We start from the raw sequence: 18,187 nt of genomic DNA on the forward strand, positions 1-18,187 counted from the left end.
CGAGCACCTATGGGGCAGGAGGGCCCCTTCTTGTCCGGCAAGGGAGCGGAGGGCGCACGCAGAGCGGATCGAGGCGAGAGAGCACGCGGGGGATTTTTACCCAGCTTCGGAGCTCTCCGGAGAGATAAAACCCCTACTGCTGCTTTGTGTGTTTGTATTCGGTTCTTGCTCGCGAGAGCGGATGTGTGGCGTAGCTACGGAACCAAAACTCCGAGCCCCTAAGCTATGGAACCAAATTCCGAATCTCCGAACCCCTTCTACGTGCGCATGGGCCTCCTTTTTATAGGCTAAAGGGGTCACCGACAGGTGGCAGCGTAGAAAGAGGGGTAGAAAGGTAAAAACGCGGGTTGGTACAACTGCTACCAACAGGGTCCCCTCGACATTCTCAACCCCTTTCCCCTCGTATGTTGATCGCCTCGAGTGCTCCCTTACGGTGAGCTAGAGCGAGAGCAGCCGCGGAAAAGATGACGCGCTGCTCCTCGAGGAAGATCGTCTTCAGCCTGCGGTACGAGCTGCTCGCTACCGGCAAGCTTTGCGCCGCTACCATAGCCGCAAAGCTAACGCCAGAAGCTTCGAGGAGGAGAGGGTAGAGGTGTGGGCCGGCAGAGATGTCACCGCGTTTGGGGAGCGAGCACCTATGGGGCAGGAGGGCCCCTTCTTGTCCGGCAAGGGAGCGGAGGGCGCACGTAGAGCGGATCGAGGCGAGAGAGCGCGCGGGGGATTTTTACCCAGCTTCGGAGCTCTCCGGAGAGATAAAACTCCTACTGCTGCTTTGTGTGTTTGTATTCGGTTCTTGCTCGCGAGAGCGGGTGTGTGGCGTAGCTGCGGAACCAAAACTCCGAGCCCCTAAGCTATGGAACCAAATTCCAAATCTCCGAACCCCTTCTACGTGCGCATGGGCCTCCTTTTTATAGGCTAAAGGGGTCATCGACAGGTGGCAGCGTAGAAAGAGGGTAGAAAGGTAAAAACGCTGGTTGGTACAACTGCTACCAACAGGGTCCCCTACCTAACTCTGACGGCAGGGGACAAGGGCATTTAATGCCCGTCCGGTCGCCCCAACAGTGCAAGGAAACGACCGTTGGAGGCGCCACCGATCGCCACGATGGCCTCCTTGTGAGCTTCGCTTGCCACCTCGCACCGCCATGCTGCACAGCTACCCGCCACGTGCACCAGGAGCGATCTTGTGGCGACACGTCGTCGGGCGTGCTGGAGCATGGGTGCAGAGTGGCAGCCCTGCCGCGGCAAGCACCTTGCCGCGGCCTTTATCTTGTCGCACCAGCAAGCTTGCCGCTTGCCGGGTCTTGAGTGGCCTTCCCGGCAAGCTCCTCTTGCCGGGGTCTTGTCTTCTTCCCGGCGAGCTCCTCTTGCCAGGGCCTTGGATGGCCTTCCCGGCAAGCTCCTCTCGCCGGGGCCTTGGTTGGCCTTCCCGGCAAGCTCCTCTTGCCGGGGCCTTAGCTTGAGTACTCTGTTCTTGAATGGCATCGAAGTAGCCGCTGAGGATCTTGGCGGACGCCCGGCAAGCCCTGTCGCGGGTCGCTGCGACCGCCCGTGCACAAGTTCGGGATACTAAGGTACCCCTACTTTAGTACACCGACAGGAGCCCCCGGGCCTGGGCCATACACGGTGCCGAGCGCTGTTGGGCCAGGCCCAAAACAGTGCACGGGCACGCGCGGCCTAGGTCACACCGTATATCTCTCCGCTTCCACCGCGCACGCCCGGAATGGCACGCATCAAACGCGGCGTCGTGGGCGACGTGGGCGGCGTGTGCGGGGCTGAGCCCCGTGAGCATGCGTCAAGCCATGATGAAGGGGATGGCTCACGCCCTCCTACCTAAACGGAGGTAGGCGTGGGGGCGTGGTGCATTTACTGGACGGGGCCAGCGCGCGGTTTTCGAGGCGTCCACTCCCGTGATCACGGGGTAGGGTGAGGCCGCCTCACCCGTCGCCTCGGCTCTGCATCCTCGCCACGCGGCTTCCATGCGCTCGGGGTCACAGATGGTGGAAGTGGGAATCTGGGCCGTCACGAGTAGAGGCAGCGGTTCGGCCCTGACCCCCTGCTTTTCCCGTGCCTTGATTCGCTGACCGGGGCGGCCGAGCCCCCACCCTGCTCCTTTATAAAGAGCGGGAGGGGAGCACAGAAGCCCACACTCTCCTGTCTCCTCCTTTCTTCAGCTTCTTCTCCCCTTTCTCCCATTCGCCATGGAGAAAGGGAATCCTGACCCTTCATCGGTGGCGGCGAGGGTCGCCGCCAGACAGCGCACCTCTCCCTCTCTCGCGCCCTTGGCGGGAGAGCCGGCCATAAGGGGAAGAGGGAGGGGGCGAGGTCGCGGACGAGGCCGAGGACGAGGTCGAGGCGCTCGGGGAAAGATCTCAAGGGCAACGAAGAGCTGCTGACGAGGGCCGCTGAGGCTCAGAACACCTTCAAGGTCACGGTGGAGCTCTGGACGGAGAGCCTCATCAACATCGCTGCATCCATCGACGAGGAGTTGGCGGAATTGGACTTGGCGGGCTTTGGGTACTCCACTGATGAAAATCTCCCGCCCAGCGCCAGGCTCACTCTTTTCTTCAAGGGCGTGGCGACGGCCCTCCAGCAACTCCGAGAAAGGATCCCGAAGAAGCTGGCGGACAAGTCGCGCGCGATCTGCGCCAAGGTCTTGGAGAAGGTGCTGGTGAAGATCCTCTTCCGCAACCCAGACCTCGACCTCTCCCGCGTCACCAAGAAGCTGCCGGAGGGCGCTGATCTTGAGGAGCTCAAGGCCATCGTCGCACCCATCGTGAACAAGGTGAACGAAGTCAGGAGGGTTGATGGCGAGCGCGTGGATTAGGCCATCCTTCTTCCCTTTCCCTTGTCGCTGTTTATTTCAGTCATGAGAACAAGCTAGTCAGTGCCGCGACAAGTTACTTTTGTAATATAACTTTATTCTGGGCAATGCTTGCTATGCTATCTCCTTTACTTGGTCCTTTCTTTGTATGTTCTTACCCTACACTTTTAGGGAACTTGCCGGTACGGGCACGCTTGCCGCGAGTGCTGAGTGCGGAACATCAGCAGCTTGGCGGCGGTGCCGGAGCACGCTTGCCGCGGGCGCTGAGTGCGGGACATCAGCAGCCTGCTGGCGGTGCCGGTTCCGGCAAGAAACCTTGCCGCAACTAGTTGCAGCGCACTTAAGTTGTTGAGCGGGCTCGAAAACAACATAAGGGCGCTTAGCAGCTCACTTAAGTTGCTGAGCGGACTCGAAGCAAAGTAAGGGCGCTTAGCAGCTCACTTAAGTTGTTGAGCCGACTCGAAACGAAGTAAGGGCGCAACTAGCTACGAGGAGGTTCCTCCGCGCACAGGTTGTCCATACAAAGCAGAGTCGTTCAAGGAGGATAGCATAAAATTTTAAGAAAATGATCGTGCTCAAACTTTGGCAACTTAGCTTTTCTGTCGTCTGTGTCCCGGCAAGGTTGTGCTTCTTTGAACGACGCTCGGTCCGCACCTTCATCCTCTCCTCCCCCCCTCCCCCCCCCCCGTGAACTTGTGGGCGAAGGGACCTTCTTTTTGAGAAAAAGGAAGAAGAGAAAATAATGGTATGGGGCCTTAAGGCTCGTTATTTCTTACCAGGGATGAGTGCTGCACAAAGTGTCAGGTAAAACATGCAAGAAAGAAAGAATGCATGAAATTCGACAAGGTGTGCGGAGCACATGAACTTTATTTATGCACGGGATCTGCGCCCGGCTTTGTACAGAGGGTTACATGCAACAGAGGCAAGGCTTGTACAAAAGTTGGTTGCCGGAACGGATTCCGGCAACCGCGCCTTATGGGTAAAACTTGCAAGATGCTCTATGTTCCAGGAATTGCTCACCGAAAAGTCATCTTCGGTCTCAAGGCGGACAGCGCCGGGCCTAGTGACTCGTTTCACCCGATAAGGGCCTTCCCACTTCGGCGTCAACTTGCTGGAATTCTTGGCGGATTGAACACGCCGAAGAACAAGGTCGCCTTCCTCGAAGCTTCTGGCTTTAACTTTGCGGCTATGATAGCAATGCAAAGCTTGCTGGTAGCGAGCAGCTCGCACAGCAGCCTGAAGACGATCTTCCTCGAGGAGCAGCGCGTCATCTTGGCGCAGCTGCTCTTGCTCAAGCTCATCATAAGCGAGCACTCGAGGCGATCCGTATACGAGTTTCGTGGGGAGAACTGCTTCTGCTCCATAGACAAGAGCAAAAGGTGTCTGGCCAGTAGCTCGATTTGGCGGCGTCCTGATCGACCAAAGAACCACCGGCGGCTCTTCGATCCAATTTCTTCCGCACTTGTGCAGCCTGTCGAAAGTTCTGGTCTTGAGCCCGCGCAGCACTTCAGCGTTTGCCCTCTCCGCTTGACCGTTGCTTCTTGGATGAGCAACAGAAGCGAAGCAGATCTTGGTGCCAAGATCTTGGACGTACTGCATGAAGGTGCGGCTCGTGAATTGTGTGCCATTGTCGGTGATGATCCTGTTAGGGATTCCGAAACGGCAAACAATTGACCTGAAGAACTTGACTACTGACTGTGCTGTCACCTTCCTCACTGGCTCTACTTCCGGCCACTTTGTGAACTTGTCAATTGCAACGTACAAGTATTCAAAGCCCCCGACAGCTCGGGGGAAGGGGCCGAGTATATCGAGCCCCCAGACCGAAAATGGCCAGGATAAAGGGATTGTTTGGAGAGCTTGAGCTGGCTGATGAATCTGCTTGGAGTGGAACTGACACGCTTCACACTTGGTTACTTGTGCAGTTGCATCCTTGAGGGCTGTCGGCCAGAAGAAACCTTGCCGGAAGGCCTTGCCGGCAAGTGCTCTTGCGCCAATGTGGTGACCACATATGCCTCCATGTATCTTCGCCAACAGCTCCTGTCCATCTTCCCAGGAAATGCACTTCAATTTCACTCCATTGAATCTTTTTTTGTACAGTATGTCATCGACAAACTGGTACATACTTGATTGCCGGGCTACTTTTTCCGCTTCTTCCTGTTCCTCGGGAAGTTCTCCTGTCTGAAGGAAATGGACGATCTGTTGTGCCCATGCCGGAGCTTGTGGCTCGACGACAAGGACTAAAGGCGCGAATGCTGCTGCGGGAACATCCGCTTCTACGGCAGGAATCTGGGATCCTGCCAGAGCGTGATGCTCCCCGGCAAGCGTGTCGGGACACAGCTTGTCGGGAGCGTCTGCTTCAACGAAACAAGCCCTGGGGCTTGTCGGAGCAGACTGCTCCTCAGCACTCTCTGCGTTGATCCCGGGGACCTTCTTGGCGGCAGCTCCGGGGAGCTCTGCCGGAAAGTAAACGCCGGTAATCAACTTTCTTTTCTTGTTCTGTCCAGTTGATGGTGTCACAGATGGCTGAGTCAGCTTGAGCACAAAAATCCCTGGTTCCACAGGCAACTTGAGTGCGGCGCACTTTGACAGTCCATCTGCAATGTCATTCTGAGCTCTTGGGACATGTTCCATTTGCAGGCCGTCAAAATGCTCTTCTAGCTTCCTCACTTCATCGATGTAGGCTTCCATCAGCGGGCTCTGATAATCTTTGTTAACTTGGCGGACGACGAGCTGTGAGTCACCCCTGACAATAAGCTTCTTGATCCCAAGTTCTGCCGCGATCCTGAGTCCGGCAAGCAAGCCTTCATACTCTGCAGTATTATTTGTTGCTTGCTCCTTGGGAAAGTGCATCTGGACCATGTACTTGAGGTGCGCTCCGGTGGGTGCGACAAGTAGTACGCCCACACCGGCGCCGTGCAGCGAGAAGGCACCATCAAAGTACATGATCCATTCCTTGCTAGCTTCCTTGACGGGGATGCTCCTCTCTGGAGTTTCTTCATCAGGTGTCGGCGTCCATTCTGCTATGAATTCTGCCAACGCTCGGCTCTGAACAGTTGAGGTACTCTCGAACTTGAGGCCAAAGCTTGACAATTCCAGTGCCCACTCGACAATCCTGCTCGTTGCCTCTGGATTCTGCAATATCCTCTTCAACAGAAAGCGAGTGACCACTGTGATCTCATGTGCTTGAAAGTAATGGCGCAGCTTCCTTGAGGCCATTAGGAGGCCGAAAAGCAACTTCTGCACACCAGAGTACCTTGATCTAGCCCCCTGCAGAAGGGAACTGACAAAGTAAACTGGGCGCTGCACCATCTTCTTCTGTTTCTCTTCTTGTGGCTGCGCAGACCCATCCTTGCCGGAACCGGAACTTGCCGGATCAGGGCTTGTCGGGCCAGAGCTTGTCGGAGAAGCCCCCTGCTTGTCGCTGGATTCACTTGCTGCGGTCGCTGGCTCACCTTCTGCCTCCCTCTCTGCTACTAACGCAGCACTAACCACTTGATTGGTTGCCGCCAGATATAGCAGCAACTTCTCTTGTGGCTTAGGTGCGACAAGTGTTGGAGTAGAGGATAGGTATCTCTTCAGGCCCTGCAGCGCAGCTTCCGCTTCCGGAGTCCATTTCATTGGACCTGCCTTTTTCAAAATTTTGAAAAATGGCAGGGCGTGCTCAGCAGATTTAGAGATGAATCTACTGAGAGCAGCAATATAGCCGGCAAGCCTTCGCACATCCTTGACGCGCTTTGGTGCTTCGATTTACTCAATGGCCTTGATCTTGTCGGGATTAGCTTCAATCCCCCTCTGGGACACAAAGAATCCGAGAAGCTTGCCGGTAGGAACTCCAAACACACACTTCTCGGGATTCAACTTGAGGTTGATCCTGCGCAGATTTGCAAAAGTCTCGTCCAAATCCTGGATCAAAGTCTGTTTGTCCTTGCTCTTGACCACTATGTCATCCATGTAAGCTTCTACATTTCTGTGCAGCTGCGGCTCAAAAGCATGACTGACTACTCTTGCAAATGTTGAACCAGCATTCTTTAGTCCGAAGGGCATTCGTACAAAGCACTACGTGCCACATGGAGTAATGAACGCTGTTCTCTCTTCATCCACTTCTGCCATGAAGATCTGATGATATCCTGAATATGCATCAAGGAATGAAAGCAGATCACATCCTGCCGTGGAGTCGACAATCTGGTCAATGCGCGGCAAGGGAAATGGATCCTTGGGACAAGCTTTATTAACATCAGTGAAGTCAATACAAAGCCTCCACTTCCCGTTTGCTTTGTGCACGACTACTGGATTGGCTAACCACGTCGGATGGAGCACTCCTCGGACCAGGCCTGCTGCTTCCAACTTCCTGATCTCCTCTACAATGAATTCTTGACGCTCTACTGCTTGCTTCCTAACTCTCTGCTTGACGGGCCGTGCGTGAGGACAGACGGCAAGGTGGTGCTCAATTACTTTCCTGGGAACACCGGGGATGTCAGATGGTTGCCATGCAAACACATCGACATTCGCCCGCAGGAAAGCAACGAGCGCGCTTTCCTTTTTAGGATCAAGCGTGGCACTAATGGTGAAGGTGCCACCAGTGCCGTCCTCCTTGGCGGCCACTTTCTTGGTCTCTGGTGAAGCTGCCTTTGCCTTCTTGCACTTGCCGGTGGAGCTCGATGGTGCATCCTCGACGGTAGCGCAGCACTCCGAAGAGGTGCGCTTGCCGGAGTGGGCATCAGAGCTACTCTTGCCGGACTTGGTCTTCTTCTTCCCCCCGGGAGCTTCAGCGGCAAGTGGTTTGCATTCTGCTGCGGCTGCTGCTTCCCGGTAGATCTTGTCGGTACAGATGAGTGCATCCTTCTTGTCGCCTTGGACAGAAATGACACTTATCGGCCAGGCATCTTGAGCACATTGTAGGCGTAGTGAGAGGCTACCATGAACTTAGCGAGCGCTGGACGGCCAAGTATCCCATTGTAGGGCAATGGGAAATCAGCAACGTTGAATGTGACCCTCTCTGTTCTGAAATTCAGCTCGCTGCCAAATGTCACTGGCAGTGTGATCTTCCCTTTCGGCTTGCTCCTTCCCGGGTTTATTCCTTGAAAGGTACCAGTCTCTTTGAGCTCGCTGTCGAGGATCTGGAGCTTCTTGAGCACTACGGAGGAGATCAGATTCAGGCCGGCCCCGCGGTCAACCAGCATCTTCGTGACCCTGAGCTTGCGGATTGTTGGCGAAACCAACATCGGCAAGCACCCGACCGCAGTGATGCGATCAGGGTGATCTTCAATGTCAAAGATGATGGGCGTGCTGGACCATTTCAGGGGCTTGCGCGACTCAACGGACGGTTCTGCTGCGTTCACTTCCCGCATCCATTGTTTGAGTTGGCGGTGCGATGTGTGCAGAGAAGCACCGCCGTCGACGCACAACACCTCTGTCGCCTTCTGGAACTCCTGCTCGTCAGTCTCATCTTCCTCCATCTCATCATCCTCATCTTCATCTTCGTCTTTGTCACGGCCGCGGGGAGGCCTGTCTCCTTGCCGCGGCTTGGCCTTGCCGCGGCGCCCTCCCCGGGCGTGATACTTCTTGCCGGATCCTCCGCCACCTTGCCGGGCCTTCTCCTTGTCGCGGCGCTCGTGTTCAGCTTTCTGTAGCTCCGCCATCTGCTCAACTTTCTTGCAGGCTTGGAGGTCATGGCCCTTGGTGCGGTGGATCTTGCAATACTGCTTGCCAGAGCCATCCTGCTTGTCGGCGGCCACCACAGCCTCGCCGGTGCTACCAGCTCTAGCCTTCTCGGAACCGCCTCCGCTGCCGGATTGCTCAACAACTAGCACATCCTTAGCCTTTCTCTTTTTGTTATTCCGCCTCCGGTTCCTCTTTGCCGGAGGGGCGTCTTCACTGTCAGATCCTTCTGCTCCTGCATTCTCCCCGGGGAGCTTCCTCCCCTCTTCAGCCCGTGCACACTTGTCGGCCAGGGCATATAGCTCACTGACATCTCTGATTTTGCACATCGCCATCTCCTCCCTCATCCTGCGGTTACACACGTTCTGATGGAAGGCGCTGATAACCGCGGCAGGGTGGACGTCTGGGATGTTGCGCTGCACCTGACTGAATCTCTGTATATACTTGCGCAGGGGTTCTCCTTCCTTCTGGGCGAGCAGGTGAAGATCACTCTCCTGGCCATGGGGTTTGTGGCCGCCTGTGAAGGCGCCAACAAACTGATGGCACAGGTCCGCCCACGAAGAGATGGAGTTGTCCGGCAAGTGCATGAGCCAAGATCTGACGTTGGGCTTGAGTACCAGCGGGAAGTAGTTGGCGAGGATCTTCTCGTCGCGCCCTCCGGCAGCCTGCACCACGATGGTGTAGAGGCTGAGGAACTCTGACGGATGTATCCTGCCATCGTACTTCTCGGGCACGTCTGGCTTGAAGTTCTTGGTACTGGGCCACTGGACCTGCCGCAGCTCACGGGTGAACGCAGGGCAACCTGCCGCGTACGGCAAGCCGCCTGGTTCCCCTGGCGCATGCATGTCGACAGTGGGCCCAGCGCGCCGGTCAGATTGATGTCGCGCTTCTCTTCGACGCTCGATGCGAGTGCGAGCGTCTTCGTGTCGTCGTTCTTGGAGAACTTGGCGTTGATCGCGGCGAGCTCGTGGGTCTGACGACGCGGTGGAGTCGGTGTCGAGGTTGGCCCGGCGAGTCGGCGATCTTGGCCTTCGGGGCGGGGAGTGCGCAGTGGTGGCACCCCCAGCGGTCTTGTCGGCATCGGCTTGCGCCTAGGCGTCTTGCCGGGGCTTCGATGTGCTCGGTCGCCGGGGCTTGTCGCCGTTGGCGAAGCCAATGAGGCTATAAATGGCGGCCCTCCTGTCGTCGATCTTGTCCGGCGCTGGAGGGTAATCTAGAAGCAGCTGGGCTCGGGCCAGCGCTTCTTCTGGAGTCTTGGGTGGCGGTGGCGAGCGACGCGAGGTGCGAGACATGCTCAAACTTCTAACAGTGTTAGAAGGAGTAACATCTCGCCCAGGCGACCGCACTGCGCTCGCGCCAGCGTGTTGGCGTGCATGTTGGCCTTGAGCGTCCCGCGACCCACCAGCTTGGCCTTGTTCCAACGCGAGTACGATGCTAGGAGCATCGTGGCGTTGTCGATCCTGCACCTCCTGGGAGGGGTGCGGTGGATATGCAGAAGCTGAACCTTGCGGGGCCTTGTCTTTGGACTAGGTGACGATGCGCGTCCCCCCGCCAGCGCCCGCTCCTCCGCCGGCATTCGCTCCACCGCCCGTTTGCTCTGGTGGCGGTAGGGAAGTCGCAGACGGAGCGGCCACCTCCGAAGTCTTCTTCTTTGGTGGCATGTCGACGAAGATGTTGATGTAGCGCGCGCAGACGCCGGATCAGATACGCACGACCTCGACGCACCCCTACCTGGCGCGCCAGAGATGTCGCCGCGTTTGGGGAGCGAGCACCTATGGGGCAGGAGGGCCCCTTCTTGTCCGGCAAGGGAGCGGAGGGCGCACGCAAAGCGGATCGAGGCGAGAGAGCGCGCGGGGGATTTTTACCCAGCTTCGGAGCTCTCCGGAGAGATAAAACTCCTACTGCTGCTTTGTGTGTTTGTATTCGGTTCTTGCTCGCGAGAGCGGGTGTGTGGCATAGCTGCGGAACCAAAACTCCGAGCCCCTAAGCTATGGAACCAAATTCCGAATCTCCGAACCACTTCTACGTGCGCATGGGCCTCCTTTTTATAGGCTAAAGGGGTCACCGACAGGTGGCAGCGTAGAAAGAGGGGTAGAAAGGTAAAAACGCGGGTTGGTACAACTGCTACCAACAGGGTCCCCTACCTAACTCTGACGGCAGGGGACAAGGGCATTTAATGCCCGTCCGGTCGCCCCAACAGTGCAAGGAAACGACCGTTGTAGGCGCCACCGATCGCCACGATGGCCTCCTTGTCAGCTTCGCTTGCCACCTCGCACCGCCATGCTGCACAGCTACCCGCCACGTGCACCAGGAGCGATCTTGTGGTGACACGTCGTCGGGCGTGCTGGAGCGTGGGTGCAGAGTGGCAGCCCTGCCGCGGCAAGCGCCTTGCCGCGGCCTTTATCTTGTCGCACCAGCAAGCTTGCCGCTTGCCGGGTCTTGAGTGGCCTTCCCGGCAAGCTCCTCTTGCCGGGGTCTTGTCTTCTTCCCGGCGAGCTCCTCTTGCCGGGGCCTTGGATGGCCTTCCCGGCAAGCTCCTCTTGCCGGGGCCTTGGTTGGACTTCACGGCAAGCTCCTCTTGCCGGGGCCTTAGCTTGAGTACTCTGTTCTTGAATGGCATCGAAGTAGCCGCTGAGGATCTTGGCGGACGCCCGGCAAGCCCTGCCGCGGGTCGCTGCGACCGCCCGTGCACAAGTTCGGGATACTAAGGTACCCCTACTTTAGTACACCGACAGGAGCCCCCGGGCCTGGGCCATACACGGTGCCGAGCGCTGTTGGGCCAGGCCCAAAACAGTGCACGGGCACGCGCGGCCTAGGTCACACCGTATATCTCTCCGCTTCCACCACGCACGCCCGGAACGGCACGCGTCAAACGCGGCGTCGTGGGCGACGTGGGCGGCGTGTGCGGGGCTGAGCCCCGTGAGCATGCGTCAAGCCATGATGAAGGGGATGGCTCACGCCCTCCTACCTAAACGGAGGTAGGCGTGGGGGCGTGGTGCATTTACTGGACGGGGCCAGCGCACGGTTTTCGAGGCGTCCACTCCCGTGATCACGGGGTGGGGCGAGGCCGCCTCACCCGTCGCCTCGGCTCTGCATCCCCGCCACGCGGCTTCCATGCGCTCGGGGTCACAGACGGTGGAAGTGGGAATCTGGGCCGTCACGAGTAGAGGCAGAGGTTCGGCCCTGACCCCCTGCTTTTCCCGTGCCTTGATTCGCTGAGCGGGGCGGCCGAGCCCCCATCCTGCTCCTTTATAAAGAGCGGGAGGGGAGCACAGAAGCCCACACTCTCCCGTCTCCTCCTTTCTTCAGCTTCTTCTCCCCTTTCTCCCGTTCGCCATGGAGAAAGGGAATCCTGGCCCTTCATCGGTGGCGACGAGGGTCGCCGCCAGACAGCGCACCTCTCCCTCTCTCGCGCCCTTGGCGGGAGAGCCGGCCATAAGGGGAAGAGGGAGGGGGCGAGGTCGCGGACGAGGCCGAGGACGAGGTCGAGGCGCTCGGGGAAAGATCTCAAGGGCAACGAAGAGCTGCTGACGAGGGCCGCCGAGGCTCAGAACACCTTCAAGGTCACGGTGGAGCTCTGGACGAAGAGCCTTGTCAACATCGCTGCATCCATCGACGAGGAGTTGGCGGAATTGGACTTGGCGGGCTTTGGGTACTCCACCGACGAAAATCTCCCGCCCAGCGCCAGGCTCACTCTTTTCTTCAAGGGCGTGGCGACGGCCCTCCAGCAACTCCGAGAAAGGATCTCGAAGAAGCTGGCGGACGAGTCACGCGCGATCTGCGCCAAGGTCTTGGAGAAGGTGCTGGTGAAGATCCTCTTCCGCAACCCAGACCTCGACCTCTCCCGCGTCACCAAGAAGCTGCCGGAGAGCGCTGATCTTGAGGAGCTCAAGGCCATCGTCGCACCCATCGTGAACAAGGTGAACAAAGTCAGGAGGGTCGATGGCGAGCGCGTGGATTAGGCCATCCTTCTTCCCTTTCCCTTGTCGCTGGTGAAAATAATGTTCTTGAATGCAACACGGACTCGCATGCCGCTGATCCCACAGCCCCTCATCTGCAGTCTCAGCGTCTCGGGCGGGTCTGGTCCCATCGCGCTCGCGAACGGAGCCGGGAGCCGGAGGCGACGACGAGGCGCCCGGCGCAACCTGACGAAGAACTCGCAAGGATCGTCCTCTATGTGGACCGCCGTGGGGGAAGGGGCCGCCGACGGAGGCGAAACTGGCGCGCCGCCCCGTCCGCCTCTTCCCCGAGCGCCTCGACCTCGTCCGCGGCCTCGTCCGCGACCTCGCCCCCTCCCTCTTCCCCTTATGGCCGGCTCTCCTGCCAAGGGCGCGAGAGAGGGAGAGGTGCGCTGTCTGGCGGCGACCCTCGCCGCCACCGATGAAGGGCCAGGATTCCCTTTCTCCATGGCGAATGGGAGAAAGGGGAGAAGAAGCTGAAGAAAGGAGGAGACGGGAGAGTGTGGGCTTCTGTGCTCCCCTCCCGCTCTTTATAAAGGAGCAGGGTGGGGGCTCGGCCGCCCCGGTCAGCGAATCAAGGCACGGGAAAAGCAGGGGGTCAGGGCCGAACCGCTGCCTCTACTCGTGACGGCCCAGATTCCCACTTCCACCGTCTGTGACCCCGAGCGCATGGAAGCCGCGTGGCGGGGATGCAGAGCCGAGGCGACAGGTGAGGCGGCCTCGCCCCACCCCGTGATCACGGGAGTGGACGCCTCGAAAACCGCGCGCTGGCCCCGTCCAATAAATGCACCACGCCCCCACGCCTACCTCCGTTTAGGTAGGAGGGCGTGAGCCATCCCCTTCATCATGGCTTGACGCATGCCCACGGGGCTCAGCCCCGCACACGCCGCCCACGTCGCCCACGACGCCGTGTTTGACGCGTGTCGTTCCGGGCGTGCGCGGTGGAAGCGGAGAGATATACGGTGTGACCTAGGCCGCGCGTGCCCGTGCACTGTTTTGGGCCTGGCCCAACAGCGCTCGGCACCGTGTATGGCCCAGGCCCGGGGGCTCCTGTCGGTGTAGTAAAGTAGGGGTACCTTAGTATCCCGAACTTGTGCACGGGCGGTCGCAGCGACCCGCGGCAGGGCTTGCCGGGCGTCCGCCAAGATCCTCAGCGGCTACTTCGATGCCATTCAAGAACAGAGTACTCAAGCTAAGGCCCCGGCAAGAGGAGCTTGCCGGGAAGGCCAACCAAGGCCCCGGCGAGAGGAGCTTGCCGGGAAGGCCAGCCAAGGCCCCGGCAAGAGGAGCTCGCCGGGAAGAAGACAAGACCCCGGCAAGAGGAGCTTGCCGGGAAGGCCACTCAAGACCCGGCAAGCGGCAAGCTTGCTGGTGCGACAAGATAAAGGCCGCGGCAAGGCGCTTGCCGCGGCAGGGCTGCCACTCTGCACCCACGCTCCAGCACGCCCGACGACGTGTCGCCACAAGATCGCTCCTGGTGCACGTGGCGGGTAGCTGTGCAGCATGGCGGTGCGAGGTGGCAAGCGAAGCTGACAAGGAGGCCATCGTGGCGATCGGTGGCGCCTCCAACGGTCGTTTCCTTGCACTGTTGGGGCGACCGGACGGGCATTAAATGCCCTTGTCCCCTGCCGTCAGAGTTAGGTAGGGGACACTGTTGATAGCAGTTGAACCAACCCGCGTTTTTACCTTTCTACCCCTCTTTCTACGCTGCCACCTGTCGATGACCCCTTTAGCCTATAAAAAGGAGGCCCATGCGCACGTAGAAGGGGTTCGGAGATTCGGAATTTGGTTCCATAGCTTAGGGGCTCGGAGTTTTGGTTCCGCAGCTACGCCACACACCCGCTCTCGCGAGCAAGAACTGAATACAAACACACAAAGCAGCAGTAGGAGTTTTATCTCTCCGGAGAGCTCCGAAGCTGGGTAAAAATCCCCCGCGCGCTCTCTCGCCTCGATCCACTCTGCGTGCGCCCTCCGCTCCCTTGCCGGACAAGAAGGGGCCCTCCTGCCCCATAGGTGCTCGCTCCCCAAACGCGGCGACACATGCGTCCCGTCAACTCACGCCTGCTCGCACGGTACACGGGTCGCGTGGCGGCACGTATATTGTTTTTCTATTTGGATGATTAATGATACCGCTTTATTTTTTGCTTAACCGAAGCATGCCACGTATCCACTGTTGGTCTAACGCTCACGGTTCGAATAAATAGTCTGTTTGGAATATTGGTTCCCAATTATTAATAATCTCCCGTTTGTAATTAGATAAAGACTAGTATAAATGCCCGTGCGTTGCAACGGGCAAAAAAAATCACAAAACCTACTACACATGCCATTACTCACATTTCTTATATCCATTTCTAATAAATGTAGTAATAAATTTAAATTGATTATCATTTTTCGAAGCATGAATTTTGGACATCGAGAAATCACCCTGATGTCCTTCATTTGATAGAAGAGTAGTGGTGCATGGATTAGTCTGATTAATCACTTTCATATTTTGCTCTTTGGAAAAACCGTGTGATGCAACGTGTGAAAAAGAAATATCAGATGTTCCTTCCCACGGTAAGCATGACTCAAGACCTACACAAATCCATACCCTCTATTTCAACACACTTCCATTTGTATTGCCACTTATTATTGCACTTGCCGTCCATGGCCTTCAAAACATTCCGCACGGCTAAGCTTAGCCGCTCGCTCGACCTTGTCGGAGCGTCCACGTCGTCCGTCGGTCGACCACGTCGGCGTATTAACCCTGCGAGCTCTTTCTTAAACCTCCTCTGCTAGTTTCGGCGGCTCCTAATGGTTGTTCCAAACAATACATAATTATAATATAAATTATGTTGCATCTATTTTTGATTTTGAGTGTCTTTTATCAATATGGATTTAAAATTAATGTTAAAGTTATTTAAAAATCCATAATAATTTATAGTCAAATAATTTCTCCACCATATAAAATCTAAAATAAATATTTTAAACTTCCACTTGAAAGATTAAAGTAAAGCATTAAGTATATGCTGGTCACCTTAAATTCAACCAGAATATTGTTTTCAAAGTCAAGTAATTCAAATATTTTTAGAACAATAGTAGCTTAATTTTGAGTTAAAATAAATAGGATATTTTTTTCAGTATTTATAAGAGAATTCGTGTACTGCTGGCTGCTGCTGATTTACACGGTGATCACTCATGGGATCGATGTACATATCTGTAGTTAATCTATATCAGCGCGCGCACACACATTTACCTTGGATGTACATACCTGTAGTTAATCTATATTAGCGCGCGCACACACATTTACCTTGGGTGTTTCCTCACGGCACCGTTCCTGGTGGAGGTAGACTTGGACTGCGTTGAGGTAGAGCATCGTCGCCATCAAAGATAGATAGCAATCAGAGCAGCGGAATTACATATGCCTGAGAGAAAGACATCTATTGTAGAGTGAAATCTCCTTTTGTTTTTCTCTGATTGTAAGAAACAGTGGGGAATGCTGACAATCACACAAAAAGAGCAAAACCATATTGCATACCTGAGTGTCTGGATGTGACTACGAATTACAAATCAGGGTGGATGATCATGTAGGTTCTCATTCACAAATCAGCATGGTGCGAAAAGCAGAATGAGATAAAGTCTGGAAATAGGAAATATCCGACCAGCAAGGAGTAGTCATTACCTTGCTGCCGGCCTTTGCATACATAACTGAAAGTGGGATCGGTATTACTTAAATGCTGAAAAAAATCTTCTGACAATAGCAGTCATCAAGGAAACATGAACAATTTGTGCATAACTTGGCTAATAGCCTTGGCACGAATTGATTAAAAGTGTTATTAGTAAGACAATTACATTATCAAAAACTAAAAGCTTTTACAAAATAATGGCAAAACTGCATACACAAAAGACAACTTTCATAACCAGATATACTATCTAATTAACTTGATTTTCTATGCTTCGACATCGTGGACGTAGGACGAACTTGTACGCATCTAGCCTGCAATCTACACTTTGCGCAACGCCATTGGCAGCGACACCGGAGCGAACCGCTGTGCAACTTCTCGTCGGTTCTCTTCTTCTATGTCCCAGCTCATGACAACTTGTAGAAGGAATGCTACATCCGTTTTTCCACAACCTAGAATGAAAAAACTTGGCAGCAAAGGAAAATGTCGAGAAATGAGAAAGACGACATGTCTCGGTCTAAATAGCATAGTTAGTATTACAACAAGCAAACCAGCACCAGCTCCCTAACTGGACCTTCAAATCAAGACCTACTTTAATCTGATCGGGCCAAACTAATCAGTCAATTCATGGAACATATAGTCAATTTTCTATAAGGAAACATATAGTTAGATTGTCCGCTCAAGATCAAATACTGTTTGAAGGGACTGAGCAATCTACATAAATCATGAACACGTTTTCTACATTTCCTAACTAAAACAACAATGGCTGACCATTGGCTTACGCATACTGTAATACAAATTGCAAACTGCTGACAAGTGTTGACAAGTCGTTGGTTTTTGATGACCATATAAATTTACTTTGGTGAAAAGAAAATTTCAGTCATAGTGATAGCTCCAGGCTCCAGCCAACAACCAAAAAAGCAGTCTCATTGGTTATCAACATCGAGCAGTCCAAAAAGTTATCGGCTCGAGAGCAATACAGAACATCATCATAATCAGATATATCCCGAGAATACTAAAGGTCCAGATGGGATCGAGAGGAAGGGTCGTGCTGGTGGTTGGGTTTGTTTTTCTTTTCTCTCGCATGTACCGCTTCTGGTTCACTTAATATGAGGACTGCGGGTCGACGCGTGCATTGCGGCGGGCAAACACAATGCCCAAGGTGTGAGAACAAATATGATAAAGACAGAAGTACCCTAAGGAATTCTTGAGCCGAATCTTCGCAAGCCTATCTTTCAACATGGCATTGTCTAGAGATTTGGGTCTAGGGTTCGTCCGGAGTGAGGTTATATGTGGGGATTTGGGCTGGGTTTCAGGGATGCCGACTCGGATATAATTTACCATTTTGTGGAGGAAATGTTCCTAAAAGAAGTCTGATATTTCTTGAGTCGAAATAGATAATTCTCAAATATTTCAGATATCATTAACATACATGTGATTACAGGAACAGGGTGGGTTTTTTTAACCAAAATCAAGCTTGCTCAAATCCTTGCTTGATTTGAAAATTTAACTCAAGCCTTGCATAATCACGAGTTTAACTCTCAGATATGCAAGTAGAAGAAAACTTAGACAAACCTTGCAGCGGGCATCCTATTTGAGAAAGTCCTGCCGTGGCGAACCTGAGACTCACACAGACTGATGAGCTCATTTAGTTCAAGAGGTAAATCACCATAAAGTATGTTTCTTTTAAGAAAGCTGCAATTCAAATAGTAAGGTCAGTCAAGTTTTGAAGTTAAACAGAAATGAAAAAAAACATATATCAAAGTTCGCACGCACATAAATTCCAGGGATAAAATGTTTATTAGCTCTGATGGAATTGATCCGTTGAAGTTATTGTACCCCAGATCCAACACCTTCAGCTCTCGTAAATCTCCCATCTCTCTAGGGATAATACCATAGAACAAGTTCCTGTGCAGTACACTGTATGGATGGAAGGAAAATAGATCAGAAAAGTTTGAAGGGCGAACATCATTTCATAAGTACATAAGATACAAATAATAATATCTGCAGACATAAGATGCTTTCTTGGTGAGTGCCTGAATGGGCATACATAATGCAACAGATAGATTTACTATGGTACTAACAAT

The 18,187-nt window shown here is 54.7% G+C and overlaps 1 long non-coding RNA gene across 3 annotated transcripts in view; it reads right to left on the minus strand.

Annotated features, from left to right (window-relative positions):
* Positions 1-16,234: 16,234 nt before the first annotated feature.
* LOC119276642 overlaps positions 16,235-18,187 on the minus strand; it is a 3,142-nt gene continuing 1,189 nt past the window's right edge. For 2 of the 3 annotated variants that reach the window (XR_005136696.1, XR_005136695.1), the window contains 2 exons: positions 17,877-18,020; positions 16,235-17,795 (listed from right to left, as the gene is read on the minus strand). This is a non-coding gene — a long non-coding RNA (uncharacterized LOC119276642). The remainder of the gene's footprint in view (positions 17,796-17,876; positions 18,021-18,187) is intronic. The other variant, XR_005136697.1, reaches the window with a different exon arrangement.

The sequence above is a fragment of the Triticum dicoccoides genome, chromosome 3B (assembly GCF_002162155.2).
Source record: "Triticum dicoccoides isolate Atlit2015 ecotype Zavitan chromosome 3B, WEW_v2.0, whole genome shotgun sequence".
Lineage (NCBI taxonomy): Eukaryota > Viridiplantae > Streptophyta > Magnoliopsida > Poales > Poaceae > Triticum > Triticum dicoccoides.